Source organism: Lygodium microphyllum, chromosome 10, assembly GCF_053477565.2.
Source record: "Lygodium microphyllum isolate KBCC chromosome 10, Lygodium_microphyllum_v1.1.10, whole genome shotgun sequence".
In the NCBI taxonomy this organism is placed as follows: Eukaryota; Viridiplantae; Streptophyta; class Polypodiopsida; order Schizaeales; family Lygodiaceae; genus Lygodium; species Lygodium microphyllum.
The window spans coordinates 127,042,931-127,056,414 of record NC_141144.1 but is presented as its reverse complement, the minus strand read 5'-3'; positions in this window follow the sequence as shown (position 1 = coordinate 127,056,414).

The following is a 13,484-nucleotide window of genomic DNA, read 5'->3' as shown; positions in this document are numbered from 1 at the left end:
CTAACCCCGGCTCTCGTGTCTATGATTCCCTTCCTTGTTGTGTCACCCAGGGCTAGGACCGGCAGGACTGCGTGCATCTCAGAGCCTTCCCAAAAGGCGTTGACGTGTAAAGATTTAGGCACGAGGTGCAGCGTCAGACTGGGCAATTGTGTTTCTGCATCCTGGTCTTGAGGGTCTACTATGACCTGCTCTTGTGATCCCTCGACCCACTGCTTAAGGTCTTGCCATAGGGCAGGGTGCTACTTAAGCAGATCTCCCAAGCTAAGTGTTACAGGGGTGGTCACTAGCGTGGTCAAGAGATCGTTAAATACTCGTCCTTCCTTTAGCCTAGACTGTCCGGGCCAATGGCCGCGGCTCATCTGCGGCTCTGTTGCATCTAGGCTTGGTCTCAACGGCACTGCTTGTGGCATAGTGGCTTCGGCCGACTTAGGTTGAGGCGGTGACATTGGCGTGCTTATGGTGGAGAGATCATCGATCTCGTTCTCTATGATGGGTTCAGCATCTTTGAGATGCTGTTGAGCCTCCCTCACCCATTCCTTCACCTTTTCTATGGCCTCTAATTGTTGCTTTGGATGCGGGTATTCCCCTATCTTAGAGCTTCCCTTTTCGGCTGTCTTAGGGGCTGAAGTCTCTGCCTCCGCATCTGAAACTTTCTTCCCAGTAGGTAAAGTCGTAGCACTCTCGGTCCTCAATGCGACCTTAGCTTCTGATCTCTTCTTTTTCCGCCTGCGTCTTTTCTTTCCTATTGAGGTTGCATCAAGATTGCTAGGTCTTGGCAGAGAGATGCCAGCCTGCTTTGTTTGGGCTCGGGTCATAACTTGCAAGGGAATAGGTGTGGCCTCCCCATTGGGGTTTTCTACACCAAACAGCCCCAATGGGACGGTTGGCAAATTAGCTGAGCTAGAGGACGGCTTTCGCTTTGGGCAGTCAATGAAAAGATGGGTGATTCCACACTCTACGCACCTTTGGTCAGTCTTGTCCCTGTTTTACTGCTCTCTTTCAAGGCAACGTGATGAGACATAACTGGGGTGTTTGCAAGTCCAACAAGTGACTGGATCCTGTGGCTGCCCTCCTAGGCCTCTACCCCGTCCTTGTCCTAACGCCATCACCGGCACGGGTCGATAATCCATGAGGACCACTTTTCCCTCGTCGTCATGCGAGAAATTAGGGTATATGTAGGTCTCTTCATCATTCGGCTCCTCCACGTAATGTACTGGAGCGTCGCTCGGTGGGTGGGTCACATAAGGACCAGGCGGTCTAGGAATGCCTGTGGGATTTATGTCCATTCTAGGGACGGCTGGTTTCATATCGTTAGGCGTGGGTAGAGGCAATGGGGCTCCCCTTCCGAAGAATGGCTGCGGACTGTTAGCTAGATAAGGTTGGCCGTAGGGTTGCGAGTATGGAAGCCTCCTTGGTAGTCTGCAATGTGCGATATCGTGGCCGAACCTACCGCAGTTAGCGCAAGGTCTTGACCTAGGGTCTTGACACTCGACCGACAAGTGGTTTCCACCACAGTACATGCACTTGATGTGCGGGCGCGTTGGTCATCTCAACATGTCTTGTATCTTGGCTAATTCCATCTTGACCTCAGCCAAGCCTTGGTCTGTCTCGGTGGCCTTCCCCTTATCTTCAGATGGTGGGTTTGACCACTCACTAGAGGCTGACGTTCTCTCTAAGCTTCGTGGGTTGGTCTCTTCTAGATTTGAGCTCCTAGAGCTCCGCTCTTTCAGCTGGTCATCGACTCTGATGGCTTCCTAAAAAACTCTAGCTGCCACGTCCCGCTACAAGCTTGAATTGCCTGCCAATGCCTTATATAACTCCTCGTCTCTAATTCCAATGATGAATACAGTTGAAACTGCTCTGTCAGTCGATCGCTCGCCTAGAGGGATTCTCTTAAAGAGACTTCTCACATGGGTCACGTAGTCGTGGATGTCCTCCTTCTCTTTCTGCTTGACATTCATCAAGCATACTAGCAGGTTATCGGAGTATCCAAGCTCGGTGGACCTCTTGACAAAGAGATCCTTGAGATTATTGAAGTTGGCTCATTCCACGGCATCCAGGCTTATATACCACGTCCTACCCTTGTCGCCTACGCAAAGCCCGAATGCTTGCGAACGTTGAGTCTGGTTGTTGAGGCCGTTGGCTTCGCAGACTTGCTCAAACTGCACAACAAAGCTGTATGGATCATCATGCGGTTGGTACTTGTCGAGTTGCTTGGCAACAATCGGTATTTTGGCTTGGCTCTTTGAGCCTTGGTTTGCCCCTAATCCTGCAAGCAGAGACGTTGCTAGTGTGGTGGCACTCTGCTCTACTGCGGTGTTATCGAGCAGCCGTTTCATGAGGAGCTCGCTCAATGTCAGGTCTCCTTCTAGTGCTCTCTCATGGTCTATTCGGTTTCGGCTAGCCAAGTTCAGTACTCGCTGCACCTCATGCAGCTCTATGCTTTGCCTTTGGCTCCTAGCCTGTTGATCCCTATTATAATCAGCTATGCCCTGCAATTCCTTACATGCTAGCCTTCTCTCCTCCTCTAGGTCTGCAATGATTGCGTCTGCCATCCTGCCGCGGTGCTTGTACCGAGCGTGTGCGTCGTAACTGCTCACCATCTGTTGTATAGCATCTGGGAATACACTCAAATCCTCATTAGACCGATGGTCTAAGCTTTCTTCCGTCATGGTCGAATTCTTGCACCTCGCTGCGTTGTCGATCAAGTTGAATAGTCGTGATGACAGATCCTCGTTGTTGGCGCTCCTTGCTTGGTTCTACCTTGTGCTTCACTTGTTTGTCTATGTCTTGGGTCCTCTCCTATTGGTGGGTTCCTTGAGTGATTTATCTGAGTGAGTTCCTTTGATTATTGAATACAAACCTCAAGTTATGGTCACTCGGTGAGTGTGTTGTTTCTCGTCCGCTTGTGCCTAATCAAGCTTTCAGCTTTTTTAAGTGTGCTTCAAGTGCGGAAATTCAATGTGAGTGCCGTAAGCAATTCCTCGGCGTCTTACTCACTCTCACTCGTTTCGAGCCTGATAGGCTTTTTTGCTCAAGTCCTGGCCGTTCTAATGGGTTTTAGGGTCTGCATTGCTTCTTACCGTTCACTAGGGGGTAGGTCGTTGGGGAGTGCTCCAGCACTGTCCCTTGGTCTTGACTCCTACGTCGAGAACTGCCTACAAGGCGTTTGCCATGTTGTCCTGGAGCAGGTTGCGCTTCCATCGGACCAGGTGGGTCTGAGTTTTAGAATCGGACGGGGGTTAGGTGTCCAATTTTAGAAAATCAAACAAGTGGTCCGATCGGACGGGGTTGGTCCAAGTGTCCGATTGTGGGTGGTCTGATTATGGGCTGGTCCGATTCTGGGAATCGGACCGGATAGGGTGGTTCGATTTGCTGACGTGTCCTAATTCGTCCGATCGGACGGGGTTGGTCCGAGTTGGAGCGTCCGAGTCTGAGTGTCCAAGTGTCCAAGTCTGAGTGTCCAAGTGTCCAAGTCGGACGGGTTGGTCCGATCAGACGGTTGTCCGAGCGTCCGATTCTCAAAATCGGACGTCTGATTCTAGGAATCGGACATTGAGTCGGGTGTCCGATTCCGCCGACCCGATGAACTTTCGAGTACGGATTCGTCCAAAATCTCCAGATATCTATGACTGTAGACCACAAAATTCACTAGTAATGATGTTGGAGTGGTGGGGGAGAGATCTATGTACCTGGGGATCGCCGAATGCAATGTCACTCCATACCCTGATCGATCGAACGGTCGCGCAAGCTCTCTCTCTCTCTCACTCTCAGCTGGTTGCAAATGAGGATTCCCTTGCCCTTCCAGAACTTATAACCCTGCTGGTCATTCCCTGGATGCTACAAATCACTCTCCTAGCGATTCCTACACATTCAAATGCGCATTTCCTCCATTTTTCCCTTGTTTTTCTCCGATTTTCTCCCTGTTTTACAGCAGCAAACCCTCTGCCTCTCTCTCGGGTGTGATTTCCTACTGTTAACCTACTCTAAACACAACATGAATCGAAAGTAAAACACTGAACTAATTTCTTCATGTTTTCCAATCATCAAACAACCAGAATATCCCAAAATACTTACATGTTCTGAAGATTAAAAGCACCCAACTTCCTACCTATCTCAAGCTACGTTTCGGGGATGAGTACCCTACTTCGATGCTCGATGTGAGGCGCACAAGTGCTCAAGCTTGAATCCATTGGTCCCGGCAACAATGGAACCAAAATGTGGGAGCTCTCGCTCAACTGCCAAGACCCACGGACCGCTTATTGTTTCAAGCGTTCCAAGTGAGCTCTAATGGCTATCTCTCACCTAGCCGACACACCGTCGATCCTACGAGTGTAGTGAGCTTACCTTGATGCTCGATCGAGTACCCTCCTCTCTCTTGGACTCCGATAGCTCCATGATTCGTGATGCTAGCTCAAGCATTCTCAAACCTCCTCCATCTCCGAGCTCCATCCTCCATAGCTGCGCGCGCAAGAGAAGAGAAGAGAAGAGAAGAAGAGGAGAGGAGATGGTGAAGAGCTTCACCCTCTTGATCCCTCACTCTCACACACACTCACTCCCTCACACTCTCACACTCCCTCTCTCAAGAGCACACACAAGCAAGAAGGAGAGAAGAAGAGAGGAAGAAGAAGACTCTTTTTGCCACACACCAAATAATGAGCTTCTCATTCACTTTTCCACTTTATATACAAAGTCCTAAATCCTTTTTGGGCGGTCATCCCCTTTTCCCTCTTTTACATGGCCGGCCATAGCCTAGGCCCTTTTTCCCATTTCCCACCATTCTAATTTATCCTATTCCCAACTAATGCATACACTTTGCACAGGAGCGAGCTTGGCACTCTTTTACAAAGATTCGGGGGCACTCCCACATTTTAATGGTGCGTCCTTTTTCTCTTTTGTTGTCTCGGCCCAACACCGCGGCTTTCTGAGGGTCGTGCCCGAACATTTGAATTTTTCAGGGACTGGTTACCGGTCAAGGCGCCTTTTTCTGCTTTTATCCTACGCCTTTTTTGCTATTTTTATTTTTTCCATTTTCCGCTCCTCTGTGCTGCGGGAAACACGGTAACGAGGGTTATCATGATTGGGTGAAATGTATTGGTAGCAATGAATGCATGTCCATTACTTAATTGTATGAATAATTTCAAAGAAGTCATCTACTCATCAACTTAAGCCATTGGTGGATTAATGCTTTTTTCTTCTTTCCTTTTTCTGATTTACAGGTTTACTTCATCATCACCTTCTTTAAATGCCGATGCCATCCGCAAGGGTCTATGTTCCAAACAAGAAAATTTTAAAAGCCCTTTTTTTAGGACTTTCTCATCTACATAAGGGTACCATTAAATGGGGATGTTTATAGGTTGTTTAGAAAAAGGGTGTGCTTTATTAATGCTAAACTCATAGATAAGTTTTTAAATCTAGCCTTGAATACATGTGATAGTAAGGGTTGGCATATAGTTAACTTCCCATGCCATCTCATTGCCATCTATTTAGTAGTTCTTGTTTATGCTTTCATAATCATCATACTTTAATATTGTGGTGCTTTAATGTCAATGAAAATGGCTCTTAGTGTGGTGCTTAAGTTTCAAAGCAATTACACTTTCCTATTGTGGTGCTTAAATGTCAACAATAATACATTTATTTTATTGTTTTAAGTTGCATAACCTCACGGGTGGGGGTGGTGTGTGCACCTATGAGAAACTATCCATATCAAGTGCGTTCAAAGGGTATTAAAAAATACCCTTTGCTTAATGTTGTAAGACAATATGTTGACCTCTTTTTCTCAAGCAACTTAAGAGTTTTTTTTTTTCAAAATCGCAATTAAAAAAGCCCTTATGTAAACTAATCCTACATGATAAATAGAATAGTCATTATTTTTATTACACCTGGTACATTACATCTTTTGAAGTGCATCCCTCGAATGCATAAACTTCAAATCTAGCTTTTCATAATTGTTTTTATCAGATTAATGAGGATGAACCCTCAAAATCAATTGTGCTCTCCTAATTTGGACAATTAAGATATATTTGTGCTTTGTAAACTTGAAAATGTTAGCATCCAAACATTATTCAATTATTAATAAAAACTATTGTAAGAGATACTTTAAAAAAGAAGGCTGATTTAGATATGTATTATGTGTAGATGTGTTTTATGCATTAGATGTTATTGTACCAAAGAAACATCTAAAATTTTTATTGCATGATGTGAATTCTATTTAGTACATGATAACAATTAGAGGTTCAAGTAGACTTGATATAATAATGTTAATTATCTAAATTATCTTTTTGCAAGTACACCAATAATCAATAAAACCTATAGCCAACTTACATAGACACTAATATCTATAGCCTTGCTTCAAAAAGTTCACTTAAGTCCTATTACTGATGATAAATAGTTGGTAAGATGAAACATGATAGAGACAAATGACACAAAAAAAAAAAAAACTTATGCAATTTGGATGGAAGGTTTCAACATGATCATGATAGTGCATTACTATGCTTCATATTTTATATAGTGATTATCATACAAAAATGTAAAATCTTTTTTGGCTATATCACTTTAATCAATATCATTTTAAATATACATAATGTTTCAATATGATTGTGATAGTACACTAATGTGCTTCACATTGTATCTAGAATTATCATATACAAATAGAAAATTATTACTTTTTGATACACCATTTTAATCAAGATCATTTTACTTATTCACTCAACCTAAACTATAATTAAAATATAGTGCATGATAGTTTTGGGTTAGGAAAGGCCACGACATTTAAGGGTCAATAATTGATGTCTGTACGCTAGAAGTAAATAGTTCAATTTTGATTTTTTGTTTGTAACTTCAACAAAATTATCTAAGATATTACATGTTCACTTGCATAGTAACCTTTCTATGGGCAATTTTATGCACACATACATACACTCATCTCTCTCTCTCTCTCTCTCTCAGTATGGTGCAAGCATGAAGGGGGAAGATAGAAGCAAGATTTGACAAGTTTGTATACACAAGAACACGATATCTATTCATTGTGATAGATTATATACATAGGGTTTCCTTTTGAATAGGCACACTCAACCCTTTATTCCCTCTCTTGTACACTCACAATACCAAAAAGTACACATGTGAACTTTTCCTCTTAGTCTATCATCACTCTCATGAGCTAGACTATTGGACTTATGGACAACTTATTGCTTCAAGCCTCTGAGCAATGTAGCTATGGGTACTTCTCACCTAACTATTGCAAATCTCTAAACAACCATGTCCAGCCAAGAATGGGAGGTGGAAAATAAACTTACAAGAATCAAGCTCCAATAAAAGCCCAAATATCTGTGTAAAAGCATCCATGTAAGAAGCTCTGTAAAATACATAGCAGCAGACCATGTTTTTACACAGGTGGCCATAAAGATCAACTGCTCCCTGACATACACGGTCAATAACATCCCAAATAGCATAGATACCATACAACAGAGAAGCAGGACGGCCATAACTATAAATCCCAAGCACTATCCAAGTCCACTGATCAGTAAGTATCATGCATATCAAATGCAAACAAGCAATCACAGCTCAATAGGCAACTGCCAAAACAAGGGAGCAGTTCACTACTCAATACCTGTAAGTGCATCCAAGTAATAGCCAAGATCCATAATTAGAGCATCAAATCCCATATAGCATCCAAGGTCGTAACGAAAAAAGCCAAGTTATAACGGAAAAAGCCAAGTCAATGCCCAACTGCTCAAGGGAATACTCAAATGAATGTCGAGATGAACTCAAACAACTGCCATCCACAGCCAAAGCATAAAGCATTCACCAAGACATCATAACCCGTACTGGGTAGCCTAGGCATAAACCATGTCATAGATGAAATGCCAGTTGCAAAGAAGTGACAGTCAAACCCAAATCGAGCTCTAATCTCAGCTCAAAATCATTCCAAAGCATAAAAAATACATGTGGCATAGTCCAAATACATCATGACATCATACCGAGTAGCCGAGAGCACCCCGTGACCAATAGGCATAACCCAACTGTAGCATAAATAGCTTCAGCTGCCCTGAAGTTTCCAGTAGTAAATAATATTCCAAAACTAAGAAAAATAATGCTCAAACCAATCTCAACTCTATAGGCAAACCATAGGCATACATTCTCGTATGTATAAGCACCAACCGGGCATAATCGGGCATCAAATGCCAAGACTTCTAAGCATAAAATTAAAGTAACAGGTGGTTGCCCTGTTTTGGAAAGATCTGGGACTGTTCAAAATAGTTAATGGCTGAGCTAAATCAGCTCTAAATGCTTCTCACATAAGAGGCATAACATCCACAAGTGATCTGGTATCAATAGACATCAGTAGAAGTATCACATAAGCCATAGACATACAAATACATACTATCTCAGACTTAAAATCTATTGTAGAATATCCTGTCATCATAATCTAGAAAATTTGACACCGTCATTGTGTTCAAAGCATGCCAAAACCCCAACTTAGACTCTTACCTTGCCTGAATCGAGTTCTGAATGCCCGAGATATGACAAAAATAGTGATTTTTGAACCATTTTTACAAACAAGCACAAATAAAACGTGAGCATGCTGCTATACTTGAGGGGCCAAATCAGTGTGGATAGGGGATAAGCAAGAGCCCAATGAAGGCCTACAATAGGCCTATACAAGCCTAGGACAAGTCCAAGCAAGAGGTGAAGAGAACAAGCTTTAATGATGGAAGCTATGGCTGCCTCTTCATGAAACCCTGCTGTTCATGTGTGGACTGAAGAATGAGAGAGAACAAGATCTCATACCACGTGTAGATGTCGGGAAGATATCACGAAGGAGTGGCTTTGATACCAGTTGAAAGGGATGCAGGAGAGGTGGGAGAGAAGAGCACACACAATGTAAGTGCTGTTAACAATGTTATGACAGCCTTATTGTACTTTCATATATATATATGAATAAAGAATATGGGCGATCACTGTACACGGGCAGGCCCAAGGGCCTTTTACCCCAATAGGAAAGTGCTTGAAAAATGGAATCTATTGAGCTATAGACCGCTCAATTTGGAGTTATAGTGTTCAAGTTATGACAAATCCAAAGAGTTGACCATGTGTCCCAAACTTATGGAAAATTCCCATATTCCCTAATATGGTGTTTCTAAAGCAACCAGATTACCGCCAACATAATTCCATCTACTGTAATAAAAGCTAAGGATGAAATTTTGAGTAGCAATTATATATTTACAAGCTATAAAGTCTTCATTTGTCTTACATATAATTTTTCCTTCTATCCTAGTATCCCATCCCTCATCAACAAATTGTATAACATGATCATGTGTTAGTCTCTTCATCACTGAAAGCATAGCCTTTGATTTTCTTATCTCAACATTAGAAAAGAAGTCCACAAATATATTAATAGGCATGAACAAAGTAAATTTTGTTAGAAATCAAGCTCACCGTCAGTGTGTCTTCATCTATGACCGACATCTATGACAGCTAGTGTGTACAGCTGTCTACATGTGACTACATTAAATAAGTCAGGTTAGTAGTCAGTCAGTGACCTGACTAGAGTTAGTCAGTCTAGTCTACATTTACACTAGTCACTTTATCTTGTAGTGGGTGTGTGCTTTTCAGTGAGTGTGTGGAAATGAAGGAATGAGCTTGAGAGCCTGAAGGCTCATGGATATGGAGTCTTTCCCTTTCTCTCTCTCTACTCTTTTGAACAAATTTTCTTAGCCTACTCGAGATACTAGGCTTTAATGCTCTCTATATCTCAAAAAATATTTTACATCTACAGCCCTCACTAGTAGAGCTGGACTTGGCATCACGGCTCACGATGATCTTCTTTGCCTCTTGGTCATATAATTTGTAAGCCTTCTGCTCATCACTATAACCCAAGAAGATACATTTTCTGCTTTTTGGTTTTAAATTGTTTCTCTTCTCATCTGGAACATGTGCATAACATTCACATCCAAAAATTCTAAAATGTGAGACAGATGATTTCTTACCAGTGTAAGCCTCATGAGGTGGTTTTCCCTTGAGAGCCCTTGTGTAGCTCCGATTTAGAATGTAGACTGCAGTATTAATAGCTTCAGTCCAAAAATGGTTAGACAATCCCTTGCCCTTTAGCATGCATCTTGCCATCTCCACAATGGTGCAATTCCTGCGTTCCACAACACCGTTCTGTTGAGGTGTGTGAGGCGTCGTCAATTGACGCTTGATCCCTTTGCTCTTGCAAAAGCCTTCAAACTCCTTTGAGTTGAACTCACCACCACCATTTGTTCTAAATTTGTTCACACTTTTCCCTATTTCATTCTCAACAAGTTTTAGCCATTCTTTAAAATTACCAAAAGCTTGAGCCTTATCACGAAGGAAGTACACCCACATCTTCCTAATGTAGTCGTCGACAATCAACATAAAATAAGAAGATCCCCCCAAGGCCTGTGTAGGCATCTTACCACACAAGTCAGCATGCACCAACTCTAGAGGAGCCTGTGCTCTATTCTTGCTTTCTTGTGGAAATGCCTTTCTCTGTTGCTTGCCCATCATACAAGCTTCACATGGTTCCTTCAATTCAGTTATTGTAGGTAGGTGAGCAACCATACCTTGCTTTTGCATCTCCTTCAACACTGCAAATCTGATGTGTCCAAACCTTTCATGCCAAAGCTTACTTGTGCCCACTCCAGCGGTGGCTGTAAGAGCACTTAGCTCATACAGGTTGTTCCTTCTTTCTCCTTTGCCAACAATTGTGCCAGCACTATCAAGAATTTCTGCACCTATCTTCTTGAACCTCACTTCATGACCAAGATCAGTTATGGCAGGAAAACTGATAAGAGATTTCTCCTGATTTCGGAAACATACAACACATTTGAAAGCTTTTTGACTTCACCATTTGCAACAACAAAAGAAATAGTACCTGTGCCCGCAGTAGGGCATTTAGCATCATTTCCAACCATCACAATGATGGATTCTTGTAGAGACTGCATAGAACTGTATAGACCTTTCTTGTTGGTCATGTGACGGGAGGCCCCACTATCCAACACCCATGAGTCAGTGGTAGATTCTTCTTGCGCCGAGGAGCACACTTCCTCAATGGTCGCCATGAATAATTCCAACTCTGCTTCAACCGTATTGGCTGCCTCTTTCCCTTTACTTTTAAGGGTACCATTCTTTTCATCTGCCTTCTTGACACGACAATCTGCAATTGCATGTCCTTTCTTATTGTAGTAGAAGCACTCTCCTTGAAACTTCTTCTTGCCGCCCTTCTTCTTTTTTGTCACCATCATTTTTGGTGGAGGAACCACCTTTGCCTTTTGCATTGGCAGAGAATGCAGCATCTCCATTGTTGCTTCCTTCTCGGGCTTTCAGCCTCAACTCCTCCTCCATCAATAATGCACAAAACTCCTCAAAAGTCAAAGCTTGAGGTCTTACGTGACTATTAAGGGCAGTTACTAGTCCATCGAACTTTTGTGGACAAATCCAAAGACACCTCTGAGCTAGCTCTTCACTACTCTTTTGTATCCCAGTGCCAGCCATCTGATCGCGCAGATTCTTAATCCGAGTGATGAATGCTTCAACTGTCTCTCCTTCAACAAACTTCTCCGCTGCTAGTTGATTCTCCAAGTTTTGAATCCTTGTTTGGTTTCGTGTTTCATACTAACTCCTTAGTACATTCCAAGCCTCTGACGCTTTGGTTGTATGCTGAATCAAAGTCAGAACACTGTCAGAATAGCTTGTAACTAAGGCACACAATGCATCTGCATTCCTTTGTTTCCAAGCTCGTAGAAGATCTGCATTCGGAGGAATCATCACACTAGGATTTGATGGGTCGGGGGTAGGCTGTGGTTCTGCGTCAGTCCCCAGCACAGTCTCCAGAAGCTCATAAGAATCAAGGATAGTTGTAATTTTGAACTTCCACAAGGTGTAGTTTGTACCATCTAACTTGCCTTCGCTGAAGGTTGGTGGACGAATCCTCAGTGTTTGAATAGCCGGTACAGCAGCACCACCTCCTGCACTGCTTTTTGATGTACCAGAACCGCTTCTGGAAGTCGACATAGCTTCTCTTTGCTGTTGAAGCCTTTGCCTCTTGCACACTCTCCGATCTCTAGAGCCCCCTGGGCTGTGATACCATGTAAAATATTACACGGCGCAGCGAACAGAATCTGAGAAAGAGATAGAGAGTACACAACACATAAGAGGAGAATAAGTAAATTCTTTAACTCAAAACAACTGATACAAAGATGGCTCTATCCACCCGTGTGCTTCCACTGTGTGAAGCTTAGATGGCGATCTAGACAGAAGATAGGTGAAGAGCTTAAGGCTAGCTGGAACAACAACTCTGATTGGGTGAAAGATGAGTGATCGATGGCTATGAAGGGGTTTAGATTATATAGCCTGCGAAGGCCGTTAGCTCGGCTTGACCGACCTACCATATAAGCCTCCAATAGTCAGCCAGGGAATATTCCCTTTACCATCGGACCCCCCAGCCAGGGGCCGCTTCCGCAGCCCCCGGACCCCAAAATAGGGGCCCCTTTTAACTCCCTTACCCCGCAACTCGATGCAATGTGCCTCGAGTTGCTACCAACTTAACCACTCTGTCTAACCCAAAGATTAGACCCACAACGGTCACCTTTTTGCCATCCGGTCACATAGACCTCATCTGATATACAAGTTAGGACTCAACCAATGTTAGCACCTAATGAGTGTGGGGCATTGATCATATCTAACAAGTAAAAGTCTTTTTGATACCATATAAAAATATTGAGGATGCTAGGGTCGATCACTAATGAGCAAGTAGACAATCATAATGAACCATAAGAAATGACAAAAGAGAGCAGGTGATATTACTCAAGCATAATGCAAGTACAATCGAATGAGAATGATTGATGAGTGATTGTATGGATGAGATCTTTTTTTAGTCTTATAGTAGGTGGTATTGGTAGGTATAAAAAGGTGAAAAAGAATCATAGCATTCACGAACTGTGGACTTAATAGACCATGCATACATGACCTAGTATAAGGCTTTATTTGCAATGTGATCCTTTGCCTTGCTATTCATTACAAAGAGGCTATAGAGTGAGTGTGATTGCATATTTATCAATACTCAAGACTAGAAGAGCTATCTTTGATGGGCCTTGACCTAGGAGGCTCTTTAGAAGTAGGAACCTATGCAATAGGACCTTTGGCTAGGCCACCAATGAACATGGGAAAGGGCAAGGCTCCACTAAAATGCTTCCCCCCTCACTTGTAGCCACCACATCAACCATCCTAGCCCCCATTGCCGAAGAATTAGCTAGATGCAAGCTGGAAAGTATACTTTATCAACTTACTACACAAGTTGTCACCAAAAGAAGCCACTACCACTAGTACTAAATGGTTAGTGATTCCAGATGTAGAGTTTGGTCACAAAGCACCCAAAATACCAAGGGTGAAAGGGTTATTAGCTTCTTTACCTACGTTCATTCTAAGCATAGAACAAAGTTTTAAAGAGCTATTAAAAGAGT